Source organism: Leguminivora glycinivorella, chromosome 7 (genome assembly GCF_023078275.1).
Source record: "Leguminivora glycinivorella isolate SPB_JAAS2020 chromosome 7, LegGlyc_1.1, whole genome shotgun sequence".
Lineage (NCBI taxonomy): Eukaryota > Metazoa > Arthropoda > Insecta > Lepidoptera > Tortricidae > Leguminivora > Leguminivora glycinivorella.
Genome location: NC_062977.1, coordinates 11,713,784 through 11,728,523, shown reverse-complemented (window position 1 = coordinate 11,728,523; position 14,740 = coordinate 11,713,784). Strand labels below are relative to the sequence as shown.

At 33.2% G+C, this 14,740-nt stretch overlaps 1 long non-coding RNA gene across 2 annotated transcripts; it reads left to right on the top strand.

Annotated features, from left to right (window-relative positions):
• The first annotated feature begins 9,112 nt into the window (after positions 1-9,112).
• LOC125227805 lies at positions 9,113-14,121 on the top strand. 2 transcript variants are annotated; one of them, XR_007177220.1, is made up of 7 exons: positions 9,113-9,493; positions 10,168-10,605; positions 10,979-11,237; positions 11,373-11,538; positions 12,167-12,362; positions 12,450-12,571; positions 13,679-14,121. It is a non-coding gene; the product is annotated as an uncharacterized LOC125227805 (long non-coding RNA). The 2 variants fall into 2 exon arrangements; XR_007177221.1 differs by lacking the exon at positions 10,168-10,605 and having other exon boundaries at positions 9,138-9,493.
• The last annotated feature ends 619 nt before the right edge of the window (positions 14,122-14,740 follow it).

Below are 14,740 nucleotides of genomic sequence, written 5' to 3'. Positions count from 1 at the left end.
TTTGAGGAGTTCCCTCGATTTCTCCAGGATCCCATCATCAGAACTGGGTTCTGAGAAAAATGGGACCAATCTGTATGCATATACATTCAATCAAAAAAAATAATTTTCAAAATCGGTCTAGTAACGACGGAGATATCGAGGAACAAACATAAAAAAAAAGAAAAAAAAAACATACAGACGATTTGATAACCCCTTCCTTTGAGATTTGGAAGGCGGTTAAAAAGTAAATTTTTAGACAGATTTTATGCTTCATTATCGTCACGTTTTGTGCTAAATGGGGGGACCCAAATTCGGAAGATGCCCATAGGGAAGGTTATTGAACTTTGATTAGTTTACAACTACCTATGCTTGCATAAGATAAATCAAACAAATTAATTTAATAATTATACACGTTAAACTTCCGTGAGACATATTCAAATCTAGCCGTAGTCTAGGCGTAGGAGTCTAGCCGTCGCGTGAACTCCTATACGCCTGAAGAGGGGCCTCCGATTGGCCCGAAACATGTCGCAGCAATAGCGATATAATAACGTGAGTACAACCGTATCTCAATTAATTAATTTAATAATTCTTGTATTTTCTACTTATTTTTATTTAATTAATTACTTTCTTAATTGGATCGATGACATCCGGAAAATTGCGGGTCACAACTGGATGAGACTAGCCCAGGACCGGGAGAAGTGGAGTACTAGAAGAGAGGCCTATGCTCAGCAGTGGGCGATAAAGCGCTGATAATATATGATGATGATGATGATGAATTACTTTCTGGGGTTTTTCAATGTCCCTGACAGCTCCGACCAATCTGTCACCTTTCCCGCGCTTCACGCCTAAGTTTTTTTTAAATTATTATCTTCTACTATTAAGGCATGTTCACATTTACTTACAATTTGATAAAGGCAAAACTTTGAGCAAAATTTGAAGGCAAAAATAAAAAAAAAAAATCCGATATCGGATCGGATAATGTGAAAACGCACTTGGGGCACAGAATGTATAATAGTACAAGCTTGGGGTTTATGATGAGTTGATGAGATTTATTAAGCAATTACAAATTATAAAATCTTCAGTTTAATTGAATAAGATAATGTTGAATTAACATATAGCATCCTCCTTTTCAACATACTTCGGTGCATAATCATTATAGTATATTTATCTATCTTATCTCCGCTAAATTTTATAGGAAAAATAAAATCGTGTCTGTATCTAGAAAACTTTTTTTTTTATTGACAAAAACTTTTTATATTTTAACTTTCAATTTAACCATCTTTCTGAATGTAGGTATATCGTACTTCAAATTAATACGAGATTTTGCGTAAAACATTATCTTTAAAATAAAGTAAAAACCGGCCAAGAGCGTGTCGGGCCACGCTCAGTGTAGGGTTCTGTAGTTTTCCGTATTTTTCTCAAAAACTACTGAACCTATCAAGTTCAAAACAATTTTCCTAGAAAGTATTTATAAAGTTCTACATTTGTGATTTTTTTCATATTTTTTAAACATATGTTCAAAAGTTAGAGGGGGACACACACACTTTTTTTTCCTTTAGGAGCGATTATTTCCGAAAATATTAATATTATCAAAAAACGATTTTAGTAAACCATTATTCATTTTTAACACGTTGGGGTTAGAATGAAAAAAAAATCAGTCCCCACGGGGGGTTACCCTAAAAATAACATTTTTTTCCATTTTTTATACCACTTTGTCGGCGTGATTGATATACATATTGGTACCAAATTTCAGCTTTCTAGTGCTAACGGTCACTGAGATTATCCGCGGACGGACGGACGGACGGACAGACAGACATGGCGAAAATATAAGGGTTCCTAGTTGACTACGGAACCCTAAAAACTGTCGAAATCGGTTAACATTATAAATAATTATCCCTGAAAATTATTTTACCTTTTGAGAGTTTTTGAGAGTTTTTGAGAGAGAGAACCCTCGGCAGGCGAGACCGACTCGCACTTGGCCGGTTTTTTTTAATGCTTTTAAATGCTCATGCTTTACTCTGAAAGTAGGCGAAATCCAGAAAAGTTTATATGACATTTTACTCTTCTAATATGATGAGGAATACGCTGTAAATTCGGTTTCCTCATGCTACATCGTGTATGTACATAAATTATAAATTAAAAACATTAAAACATTTATTTATCTACACAAATTCAACATTCATCATAAAAGGAAGAAATTAAACTAAGACAATACAGAATTTGAGAGAACATCGCTTGTGCTTTGGGGGGTCCGAAGTTTATTAAGAGAAACGTTGACCTGGTTCATACTTAATAAAGTCAAATTTACGTCCAGAACAGTGACATGTGGTGCAGTGGAACTGCTGATGATGGTCAGAATGGAACTTCTCAAATCTGAACGGCACACTTATAGTGACTTTGGTATTTTTATAAGAACAGCATGCACTTACGTCCAGAACAGTGACATAATTTGGTGCAGTGGAACTGCTGATGAAGAGTGAGCCGCCCCTGGTTAGAGTTCCGTTCTGATAATCATTCTCATCTGTAAGTACTTCAGAATCATCGAGATTTCAAAATTGGTTCAGAAATGACGGAGATATCGAATAACAAACATTAAAAAATATACAGACGAATTGATAACATAATCCAACATTTGAAATTATTTATCACCTTCTAGGCGGTTTTTTTTTTCTTAAAAATTATGTTATCCATACTTAATATTATAAATGGGAAAGTGTGTGTGTCTGTTTGTTTGTCCGTCTTTCACGGCAAAACGGAGCGACGAATTGACGTGATTTTTTAAGTGGAGATAGTTGAAGGGATGGAGAGTGACATAGGCTACTTTTTGTCTCTTTCTAACGCGAGCGAAGCCGCGGGCAAAAGCTAGTACTCCATATAGCTAATATTTGGCAAATAAACGAGGTATGGGGGTCGCGAAAAAAATTAAGGGGTCATAAAGGGCCGTGACACCATAAAGTTTGAAAACCACTGCACTAGGCGATGCCTGTGCTGTAGGTAACCAGCTTACATCCGAGTTACAAACTTGGCGCAAAATTGATACAGATAAGTTGACAATTATATTTATGTAAAGACATGTTAAAGATTATTAACTTAAACGAAGTAGACACTAGGCAATAATGGTTGAGACAAAAGCAGAGATAAAATTGTGAGCGTCAGGACCCCTGGACCACTACAGATATTTGATGTTTAGTACATACTAAAATTTAGTACCTATTTGATACTATTTGGTACCTGAGTACATATGTTTGGTACCTCCACTGATATCGAAAAATCGAGCGAATAAAGTGGCCAGACATTCTGACGTCAGGATGTCTGGACCATTTTTGGTTTACATAGTTCTAGACAACACTACTAATTGATATCTTAGTCAATATTTACTACCTATTTGGTACCTGTCAATATATTTTTTTTCAAATTTTTTTGGCGTACCAGAAAAAAGTTATGACGGAATTTAAAGTTTATTTATTTATTTATTTATTTAAACTTTATTGCACAGTAAAAAAAATGTACAAAAGGCGAACTTAATACCAAAAGGCATTCTCTACCAGCTAACCTTTGGGCCAAACAGAGATCAATAAGAGCTAATAGGTGCAAGAAATATAACAAGACGAGAAATTGAATATCTACTTAATAAACCTAAATGGTTACATACATATCATATCATACAAACGTTTACAAAAATAAAACTACATAATACGAGTATACTTACTTACAAATTTACATAAATATACTTACATATACTATACCAGTGTTTTTCAAACTTTATGGTGCCACCCCCCATACCTCGTTTCTAATATTACCTATAACTTACTGCACAACATAACATCTTTCAGCACATCGAATCGAATTTAAAACTTTTATAAATAAAAGTTGTAAATTCGATCAAAGGTTCGCAAACTCGTCTATTGCGAATAGTATGCGTAGATATGGGTGTACTTTATTACTTATCACTCAGGGGTGAGATGGCTTTCGAGAGGAAGGGTTTTGACACGCGTTATAGAGCTTCAATCAGAATTATTAATGTTTTTACAATATTGTTGCTGCTTATGTTACGATATTGAAAGTAGCATATCTTGCCGGTATCTTTGACCACTTAAATGTTATGATCGCAAGTCTGCAAAGAAAGGGACGAAAACATAATTAGAGAAAAAGATAAAGTTAACGGATTTCTAGCAAAAATTGAGTTTGGACTGGACTACATTTAACACAGCATGCAGTTTGCGTATGCGTATGCAGTTTGATTGTTTCCCTTGCATGGCTAAAATCATTCAAGAAATATCATCAGATATAGTGGAGAGCTTGCAAAGTTTAAAAAACCAACTCCAAAGTTATTTCTCAACTGAAACATTGATTGGTGATGGAAAGTTGGATATTGAATTTTTTTTTTAATATTAACTCCGTTGAGCTGGCCGATGTCAACGCCTCGGTGAAAGAAGCACCATTTCAATTGATGCGTTCTGGGTTAAAAGAATGGCTGCATTTAGTAAAAGAAGCCCTTAAAGTTTTGATCCCATTTGCTACTTCATATTTATGCGAGCTGACGTTTTCAACAAATAAACACAATTTATTTATTTATCATAAAATTAGTTTTTTAAGGTTAACCTTTTAATTTTCAAGAATTTGACTTTTTTAAGTTAAAAAAAAAACATAACCAGTTTATCATAAAGCTGAACTTCGCGACCCCCTTGGATAGATGCCGCGACCCCCCTGGGGGTCGCGACCCACACTTTGAAAAACACTGTACTATACATATATACATATTATATACCTGCCTTATAACTATTACGACGCTTGATTAAGAGACTTTTCTAAAAGATGTTTGCGCAACTTGATCTTGAACAGAGACTTGGTCTGAGTTTGCCTTATCTCAAGAGGGAGATTATTCCAAAGACGAATTGAATGTAATGTGAAAGAGTTGTACATGGATCCGGTGCGATAGAGAGGGACTGACAATATGAGTTTCCGAGAAGATCGAAGCTCCCGGCCTGGCTGTGCAGTAACAAAGTGAAATTTAGACCGCAGGTACTCCGGTGTTGCTGGGTCATTTAATATACTGTACAGCATACATAGCACTCTGAGGCATCTGCGATCACGTAGACGAAGCCAGTTAAGTTTCCGCCGATAAATGGAGACATGGTCATACTTGCGGAGGCCGAAGATAAATCTTATGCAGTTATTTAAAAGTCTATCTAACCTGTCTGATAATCCTTGTGAAAGATTGGTAAGGCATACATCGCTATAATCTATGACTGGTAGCACAAGAGCCTGTACGAGTAGAATTTTAGTACTGGTCGGCAAGAAGTGCTTAAATCTGTACAATGACCTTAGGGTATTTGTAACTCTGCGACATATGTCAGAAACTTGTGGCTCCCAGGACAGGCCCCGATCGATGATCAACCCCAGGTTTCTCACTTGCGACGACAGCGGTATTACGGTACCCTCAAACAGAATGTGTCTTACATATGTAAGGTCGGAGAGTAAAATTGACCGCGGAGTCCCGAGAACGATAGCTTGACACTTAGACGGGTTGACATCGATTCCAAAATCTTTCGACCAGGAAGAAATGCTACAAAGGTCGTTATTTAGCCGCGTTATAGCCTCATCTATATTATCGATCCCCACTTAAGTGTACAATTGCAAGTCGTCGGCGTACAAGTGATATGAACAATTAATAAAGGGCGTGATTAAATTAACAAAGACAGAAAACAGCAGAGGTGAGAGTATACCACCCTGAGGAACACCGGAGGAAAGTTCGCACCAGTCAGAAAGTTCCCGATTGGCACGAGTTGCCTGCCCAAGTTGTGAGCCCGGCCGTGCCGTTGAAGTATGTAGCGCCTGTCAAAAGTACACAGAAAAAAATGGTTTTTTGAAACAAGAACCAGATGTGTTTCACCTAATATTTCTTGATCTCAAATATATATATCTTGAAATAAGATAATCTCACTAACGTTTCAAAAATTTAAAATTCTTCATATTCAAGACCGAAAATCTTGGATGAAAGCAAATATTATTTGAGTCAAAATTTATATCTCAAATCAAAACTAATTTATTTCTCACCTGAAGAATGATTAAGCAGATTTGATTTAAGAATTCATTCTTGTGCCAATATAGAGTCAAACTTAGCTCAAGATTACATTTAAATCTCAAATGAACAACTGAAAAGTATTCAAGCAAGTAATATATTACTTGATAGGAGATATTATTTAGTTCACCCAAGAATTATTGAAATATTCAGCCAAGTATGTAGACATTCTAAAATCAAGTAATATATTTCTTGGTAAAAGATTTTACTAGTTTCATTCAAGATCTAGTTATATTTACAATCAAGAATTTACAAAATCTTAAAGCAAGTAATATATTTCTTGGTAAAAGATATTACTAGTTTCATTCAAGATCTAGTTAAATTTACAATCAAGAATTTAAAAAATCTTAAAGCAAGTAATATATTTCTCGGTAAAAGATATTACTAGTTTCATTCAAGATTCTGTTAAATTAACAATCAAGAATTAAAACAATCTTAAAGAAAGTAATATATTTCTTGGTAAAAGATATTACTAGTTTCATTCAAGATCCAGTTAAATTTACAATCAAGAATTTAAAAAATCTTAAAGCAAGTAATATATTTCTCGGTAAAAGATATTACTAGTTTCATTCAAGATTCGGTTAAATTAACAGTCAAGAATTAAGACAATCTAAAAGCAAGTAATATATTTCTCGGTAGAAGATATTACTAGTTTCATTCAAGATTCAGTTAAATTAATAACCAAGAATTAAGACAATCTAAAAGAAAGTAATATATTTCTCGGTATTAAAAGATATTACTAATTTCATTCAAGATTCAATTAAATTAACAAACAAGAATTTAGACATTCTAAAAGCAAGTAATATATTTCTCGGTAGAAGATATTACTAGTTTTATTCAAGATTCACTTAAATTAACAATCAAGAATTAAGATTATCTCAAAACAAATAATATACTTCTCGGTAAAAGATATTACTAGTTTTATTCAAGATTCAGTTAAATTAACAATCAAGAATTTAGACATTTTAAAAGGAAATAAAAAATTTCTCGGTTGAAGATATTACTAGTTCAATCAAGATTCGGCTAAATTAACAATCAAGAATCAGAAATCCTAAAAGCAAGTACCTAATATATTTCTCGGTAGAAGATATTACTAGTTTCACTCAAGATTCAGTTAAATTAACAATGAAGAATGTAATAATATATAATATGACTAAGGACTACAAATACTACTATAGACAACAACACCCACACTCAGTATTACTATAGACTATAAATTTGTATGATAAGAAGCAAGCAAAGCATTTGTCACGGGTTTTAGTAATGTTTGCTGGAAAAACAATTAGTAGGTACTGAAAAGTATCGAAGTAGCGGGAATTCCCGGTACGACGCAGGTACCGGACATTTTAGTCTGGTACTGAAGATTGTACCGGCACCGCAATCTATATACCTAAATATTGGCTTATATGCGTTGTACAAACCATAGCGAGGATTAAATACTTTGTCTGTTTGCATGTAATTGTATTGTATACCTATATATACTTACCTATGTTACGGAAAAAATCGTTTTTGTCTCAAGACAGTCGAAATATTTGAATCTTAAATCAAGACCTTCGAAAGCAAAAGCATTATTGCTCCAAGATATTATTTCTTGCTAGTTCTTGCAACAAAATTTACAAATCTTGTCTCAAGAAGTTGCATTTTTTGCTATGAGCAGTGTTGCTGTATTCATTTTTTACCCGATAATCTTGGAGAATGGTTTAGCGAACAATCTTCACACAATCTACCACGCTTTTGATATGTTTTTGAAATAATTGTAAAAGGCATAAAATAATAAACCGTTTCATAAAACAACAAAGGCATAGAGCTACTTAGCGTGTTGCTACTTAGTTTTGCATAGGTACTTATACATTTCGAAAATTCCTTTCTAGTGTTTATCAAAATAATGAAATACGCATTATTTTTAAGTTTGATTAAAATCATGCACCAGTTACTTTTATAAGTTTTTTTATTATTGTTTAATAGGAGGCAAACGAGATGTAAATAAAAAAAATGTTTATTTCTTAGTATAGACAGTCAAGCAAAAAGTGAGAATAAAAAATGGCGGCAAACTGCAAGGGCGCGGGTTTTACGTCCCATGGAAAATTTTAATTTCGCTTGTTTTTTTACTCTCACGATTTGCTTGATCGTCTATAATTTATTGTATTTTTCGCATAATTTAAAACATACAGTTTTAAAAATAACCATACAACGAACAATTGACATTTAGATATAAAAAAGTTAAGCCTTAACGCGTGGCATTTTCAAGTGTAGGTATGTACCTACCAAAAAAGACACGTTACAAACCATACAAGTGCAATCACATAGATTACATACTGATTATCTATCATGAAGTTACGTATGTTTACTCATAAAACGTACTATTTCTAAATTAAACGTTTTTGGAATTTGCTTACAGGTTAAAAATGTCGTTTTTTTTATAGAAATGTCGATCATTTGTCGTACCTGCACTTTATTACTTAAGAAAAATATTTTTTTCAATGATCTTTGCCTTCCTTAAAAATAGGCCCCTCCAGAAGTAACTGGTGCATGATTTTATACTTTTGACAAGTAGGAAAATAAAGCCCAATAGGTTAGAAGGCGGGATCGCCCAAGATTTTCTTGAAATAAGGTACCTATTTTATGGTTGCATATAAAACAAAAACAGATTTTATTAAATTTTGCCTCAAATACGCATTATTTTGAAAAATACTACATGACAACTTTTATTTCTTACATAATTTGCCGTCGGGTAGCATTTTTAAAAATAGTTTATCCAAAAAACACCGAATGTGTGACCGTGCAATAGCATTAAGACGGAAAGAGACTAAACTTCGGGCCTCTTTCCCATGTGACAGCTTGGCAAAAAAGAGTAGAAATTGAACTATTTTTTTTATCATGGCTACACTTACTGTTTTCATACAAAAGAGACGTCAAAGTGATTCAATAGTTGCCATATGCAAGACGTTTTACATAGACAGTGGTGCCCCTATTATTTTCTACTCTTTTTTGCCAGACTGTATATAGACGGTCAAGCAAATCGTGAGAACAAAATTAAAATTTTCTATGGGACGACAATGTATGAGCACATTATTCAAATTTGCCGCCATTTTTTACTCTCATGCTTTGCTTAACCATCTATAGTTACATTATCTAGGTTGGACTTGTGATTACTGATGTATTTATTGGGTAAAAAAAAACTGATACTGGCAACATTCTCAAGTTGTCATCCAACAAACCAAGCTAACGGCCGAATGTGATCTGCTCGTGTACTGTTCTGTGCTCTTTTCGCTCGTTTTTTTGCGTCGTTGTCATTGCTGTGAAAGTGTTATGGTGGTAAAATTAACTTGGTGATTGCAATCGCAAGTATACCTACTAAAATAATGGAAGAAGACACAGAAAACAAATTGGTATCCTGGGATTTGCCGTCAGTAGTCGTCGAGAACTTTAAAAGTAAGTTGTGTATTTTCTAGAATATCGCTGGCAGATCAAAAGGTATGGCAGATAAAATAGTTTCTCTTTAAAGCGTAAAGTAAGCATTTTTGTTTTACCAAGATACATATTAAATGTTAGGTTAAACAAAATTACCTAAGTACATCATTTACATTTTTACTCATTTGCTAGATATATTTGTATGTTACTAAACTATTAAGAACTAAAGTATTATCTTATCAAAACGAGACAATGGGCATTTTGACACGTGGATGTAAATAAAACAAGTTATATTAATACTCGAAGTCCCATTTTGTTCAAATAATGTGTGAAAATCGTGAAATTTTAAATCAAAATAACGAAAGCTTCTTAATCGTTTATTTTGCAACTGCCATACATCTCCGGGGTCGATCAAGATGTTCATTTGTCTTCTGAAGTTTTTAAATTTCAAATATATTTTGTCACCATGTCGCAGTGGAAGACTTTGATTCAGCCTGTCTCCAACCGCAAGACTTAATGATATTGTGGTTTTGTGCTATTTTTAGTTATTACAGATATTTATTCGTTTTTGATCCACATATTTCGTTCATTTCCCATTTCAATATACATAGGAGAGTTCCGCGATAGCTATCAAATATGCTTCAATAAGTATAAGATCATTGATATCCAATTATTTAAGTTATTTTTTTTTACAGAAAATGATATAAGCAAGGAACAGTTCAAATATTTGGTTTTAAATGATACTTGAAAGAGCTTTGCAAACACATTGTGCACCGAATTAAACTAAAAAGTAAACTACAAGATTACTTAGACTCAGTTACTGATACTGAAACTGCATACTTCTTCAATGAAGATTTAATGGTTATTAAAGCGAAAACAAACTGTATAGAAGTGATGCAAGTTGATCAAGATCAGTCAGTTATTCTGACAGACATTACTTTGGATTTGGATTCCTACTTAAGTGTACCAAGTAGGCTTTCACTGCCATAATTTGAATTGAAGAGTATCCGCCAATGTACTCCACAAGTAAATAGTGTTCTAAATTATTATCAAAAATACAAACAATTGAACTCGCAAAAAAGCATCATTGTTGATGTTTTGGTGAAATATCACTACACATTTATTGTTAACAAGTAAGTACTTAGCTAATGGATTATAGGAGACCAGACAGCAGTAGTTTCAGGCTTGGTACAGTCACCTGCAATAATGTCTTACACAACGAAGGCCTCAAAAATATCTTACACACTCTTACAATGTCTCGTAAGGTATTAGTGGCAGATATTTTTGCAGCCTTTATTGCGTAAGATATTATTACAGGTGACTGTACTTGCATGTCAATCCAGATGGATTGACGACTAGTGCGAGTTAGATATTCTTTCACAAGGGAGCAAAATTATGCATTTACGTCAAGGGTAGTTGTGATGGTTTTCTGTCTGGTTTCTATAATAAAATTAGTATTAATACTTAAATATGAATGAAGATTATTCAAAATATTTTTTTCCTCAGCAACATCAAACCAGAAGAATTCAATTTGCTAGCTGCAAAAATAGTTTCACTTTTCCCAACTGAAAGTATATATACCTACTATATGAAAGCTGTGCCAACATGCAAATCTGCTTCAAGAAAATATGTGCCCGCTAAAGGCACATTAGTGGACAAGGTTCGAAATCTCCTGTACATATCAGGAGAAAAGTGCAGGGGCTTAAACCCACTTGCTCTAATAGGGATTCGGATACAGATGTAGAGTCTGTGGAAAATAATCAAGGTAAAATCCATACTTATATTCGTACCTACTAATAATATAAATGCAATAGTAACTCTATCTGTCTGTTGTCTTTTTTCCTTTTGATTTCACAAAGTATAGCGAAGTTTCGATAATTTTTTTTTTGTTTTATTTCAGGGACTGCTTCAAATGACGACGCTATTTGGCTGAAATATAATGAGCTATGGGACCAAGTTTGTGAAAGGTGGAATAACACCTTTGAATTAAGACACAAACAATTGAAACTGTACATGATTTTCTTGAAACCTGGGCCATTTGAAAAGACAGCAAAGTAGATACTCTGGTAAGACATTCCTCAAAATAACTAGCCACCTCAATTCTATTTATATATGTATACAATTTATATTAATGCTTTTTATGACATCTCAGAATATTATAATAATAATGCAATTTAATGTTCAATACGATCACATAATATTATTATTATTTTTTGTAATTATTGTTCAACATCTATTTCTTTTTTAAATTAATTATTGAATTTATTTGAGAGTATTTTCTATTTTTAAAATGTAATATTGTATTGTACTCTAATTATGATAATTTAACTTTAACTTTGACATGTAAAATTGTTAATTTTATGAATAAATGAATATGAATATATGAATATGAATATTACAGATAAATTCCATACATATATAAATATAATTGATTTTAGCATAAGATTTTTATTACTGGCCATGTTATACTAAAATGAATTCTGTGACCTATGAACAAAGCTTATTTCATAGGTCACAGAATTCATTACACCAAAAATGATTTTGGTGTAAGGTGGCCACTGTGGCCAGTTACTACACTAAATACATTAAAAATAAACGCCGTATTTCCTTTAGAACACTTCTCTTAATCAAAGCGTCTTATATTTATTTTAGTAGGTATACTTGCCATCGCAATCACCAATTTATTTTTCACAGCAATGACAACGACGCAAAAAAACGAACGAAAAGAAAAAGAGCACACAAGCAGATCACATTCAGCCATTAGCATTCAGTTTGTTGGATGACAACTTGAAAATGTTCAAATTCAAATGGGATTCAAGTTCAACCCAGGACCTTGTACTTCATAGGCAGAGTCACTACCCACGAAGAAAGATACAGAGGCCGTTAAAACGTAATTAATTACAATGCATTCATAATTGATCATTTTATGAAAATATGTGTGAGTCTAATGTCTCATATAATTTTTTTTTAATTTCAGACAAAATAATTCCGGTGCAGATTTACCTGCTATATTTTTTAATACCACCCAAAGGCCGGAAATCTAGGAAAGTCAAATTCTCAACCACTGAATCAATCCAGGGCTTATTAGTTCAGATAGATGTAAGTATTAGATGCATCCAATCCAAATTTAAGGGTTTTATTCTATTTATTTTAACATTAATATACATTTATATTATTAACTATAAAAGTTGTGTAACTGTTCAGTTAATGTTTTACTATTTTACTCTTCGAGTCAAGCGAGTTCAATATATTTCATTTTGGTAAATATGTTCCCAGAACATAATAAAGTAGTATTCCATTTAATATTTCCCACTCATTTTATATGAAAATCATTACTAGTGAGTGTGCATGGGACAACGTCCCACTTTGTCGATTGCTATAAAGCCGCTTTGTCAGTTTATTCATATAAAGATACAAGTAAATCTTGCCTTAATGGTAACCGACAAAGTGGGACGTTTTACTAAACACACTCTACGTGTGTAAACTGTGAGGCATGCAAAGTTGCCATAGAGCCACCATAATGAAGTCATATTTTACTTACCATGTTTTGGTATTTGTTACTTCTTTATTTAATTACAATAATTAAGGGAAAAATTAAAAACTTTTCACCACACCAACTGGTAAAGGCTTACTTTGCTATTCAAAAACAGATAGCAAAATTGCATTTTATCCACTAGAGTGCCAAATAATTTCAAACAAAATTTCACTTGATATCTTTAATTTTAGCTTCCTGGTGGAAATTACCGAAATATATATGACTATTTTGAATCATAATTATTGAATAAATTGATAGTTTTGATTTAGTTTGATGTTTTATAGTCAGTGTTTTCTTCGTGTTGGTGTGGTGAACATTTTTGTGTTTCACTCGGCGGCAAAGTTTGTTTAACCTTCGTCCCTTGAAACCCTCGCAACGCACAAGATTCCACTTTTCGAACCACTCGCTACGCTCGCGAGTGGTTCAATATTGGAATCTTTCGGTTGCTCAGGTTTCAATATTGGCACGTGCGGTTAAACAACAACTTTTCCCCCTTGTAAAACAACTAACTATTGTGTACCTTAAAATTCCATTTTCTATATGACTAAGTCTCTGCTGTACATATTTTAATGAAGAAAAAAGAACTTATATTTTTGTAGTGGAGCCTCTGCTGAGCAGTGGGATATTCCTGGGAACTATGGCATTACTTTTAAATTATGTTTTTAATGCAGGACGCCGGAGATATCGACAGCGTAATCGCAGCCCAGAAAGCTAAGGCTGCAGCCCGGAAGGATACCGTGCAACCCTCCGTGCTCATACAACGACCGCTACAAAACTTCGCCCAGATATACATCGTTATTCATGATATCAAATACCACGTGCATTCAGCTGCAAAGACGTTCGACTTGTTGTTTAAGATTTACCACGTTTTTCACGCCAAGTATCCCCAAGTGTGTGAGCACCTCCACGTAATTATTCAAAAAAAGTGTATCAAATCCATACGGCGTATGATACAGTAGGTACCACCGTATATAGTTGACGTTTTAAACTTAGACGTTTTAATTTTATTATAGTATAGGATCCGTACTAAGCTCGATCTTCACCAACGTGTTAACCAGATGAAAATAAGTTTCTGAACATGTCTCCTCAATAAAAATGAATGGTCAAGATTATTTTTTAAAAATCTTTGAATTTTTTTTTATATAATCTTGACCATTTTTATTGAGGTTACCATAGTAAGACATGTTCAGAAACTTATTTTACTTAATAAAATATTATTTTCACCTGGTTAACACGTCGGTGAAGATCGAGCTTAGTACGGATCTTAGACTATAAAGTTCTTGAAATGTAAAAATATACTAAGCTACAGAAATTGTATCTATGACATTTGGTCTTATGTACCTACTTAAGTATTTGCACCATCTATTTACAATTGACGTGATTTATTCTAAGTTTGACTTGTAGAGAATCTTGGTACTTTGTAGCTCTAATCAATCTTGGTAGCTCATACATTTATGTACCTATATGCTTATAAGTCAAAATGTTTTCCGTTCTAAATTCTGTTTTAATACTGTATAGTGATACTGATAGGTTCTGAATTTGTAATTACTTTCTTTAACTGGTGCATAAAATAAATGAGAAACTTACATTTCACTTTCATTCCATTATTTCCGAATAGGTATAAATGTGTTTCAAAACTAATTTGGCTTGTATAAATTAGACTGGAATACTATCAAAACTCATTCATACTTAAAACGGCACAAGTCTTTTTGTAAAAAGTTAAATCTTGAGTT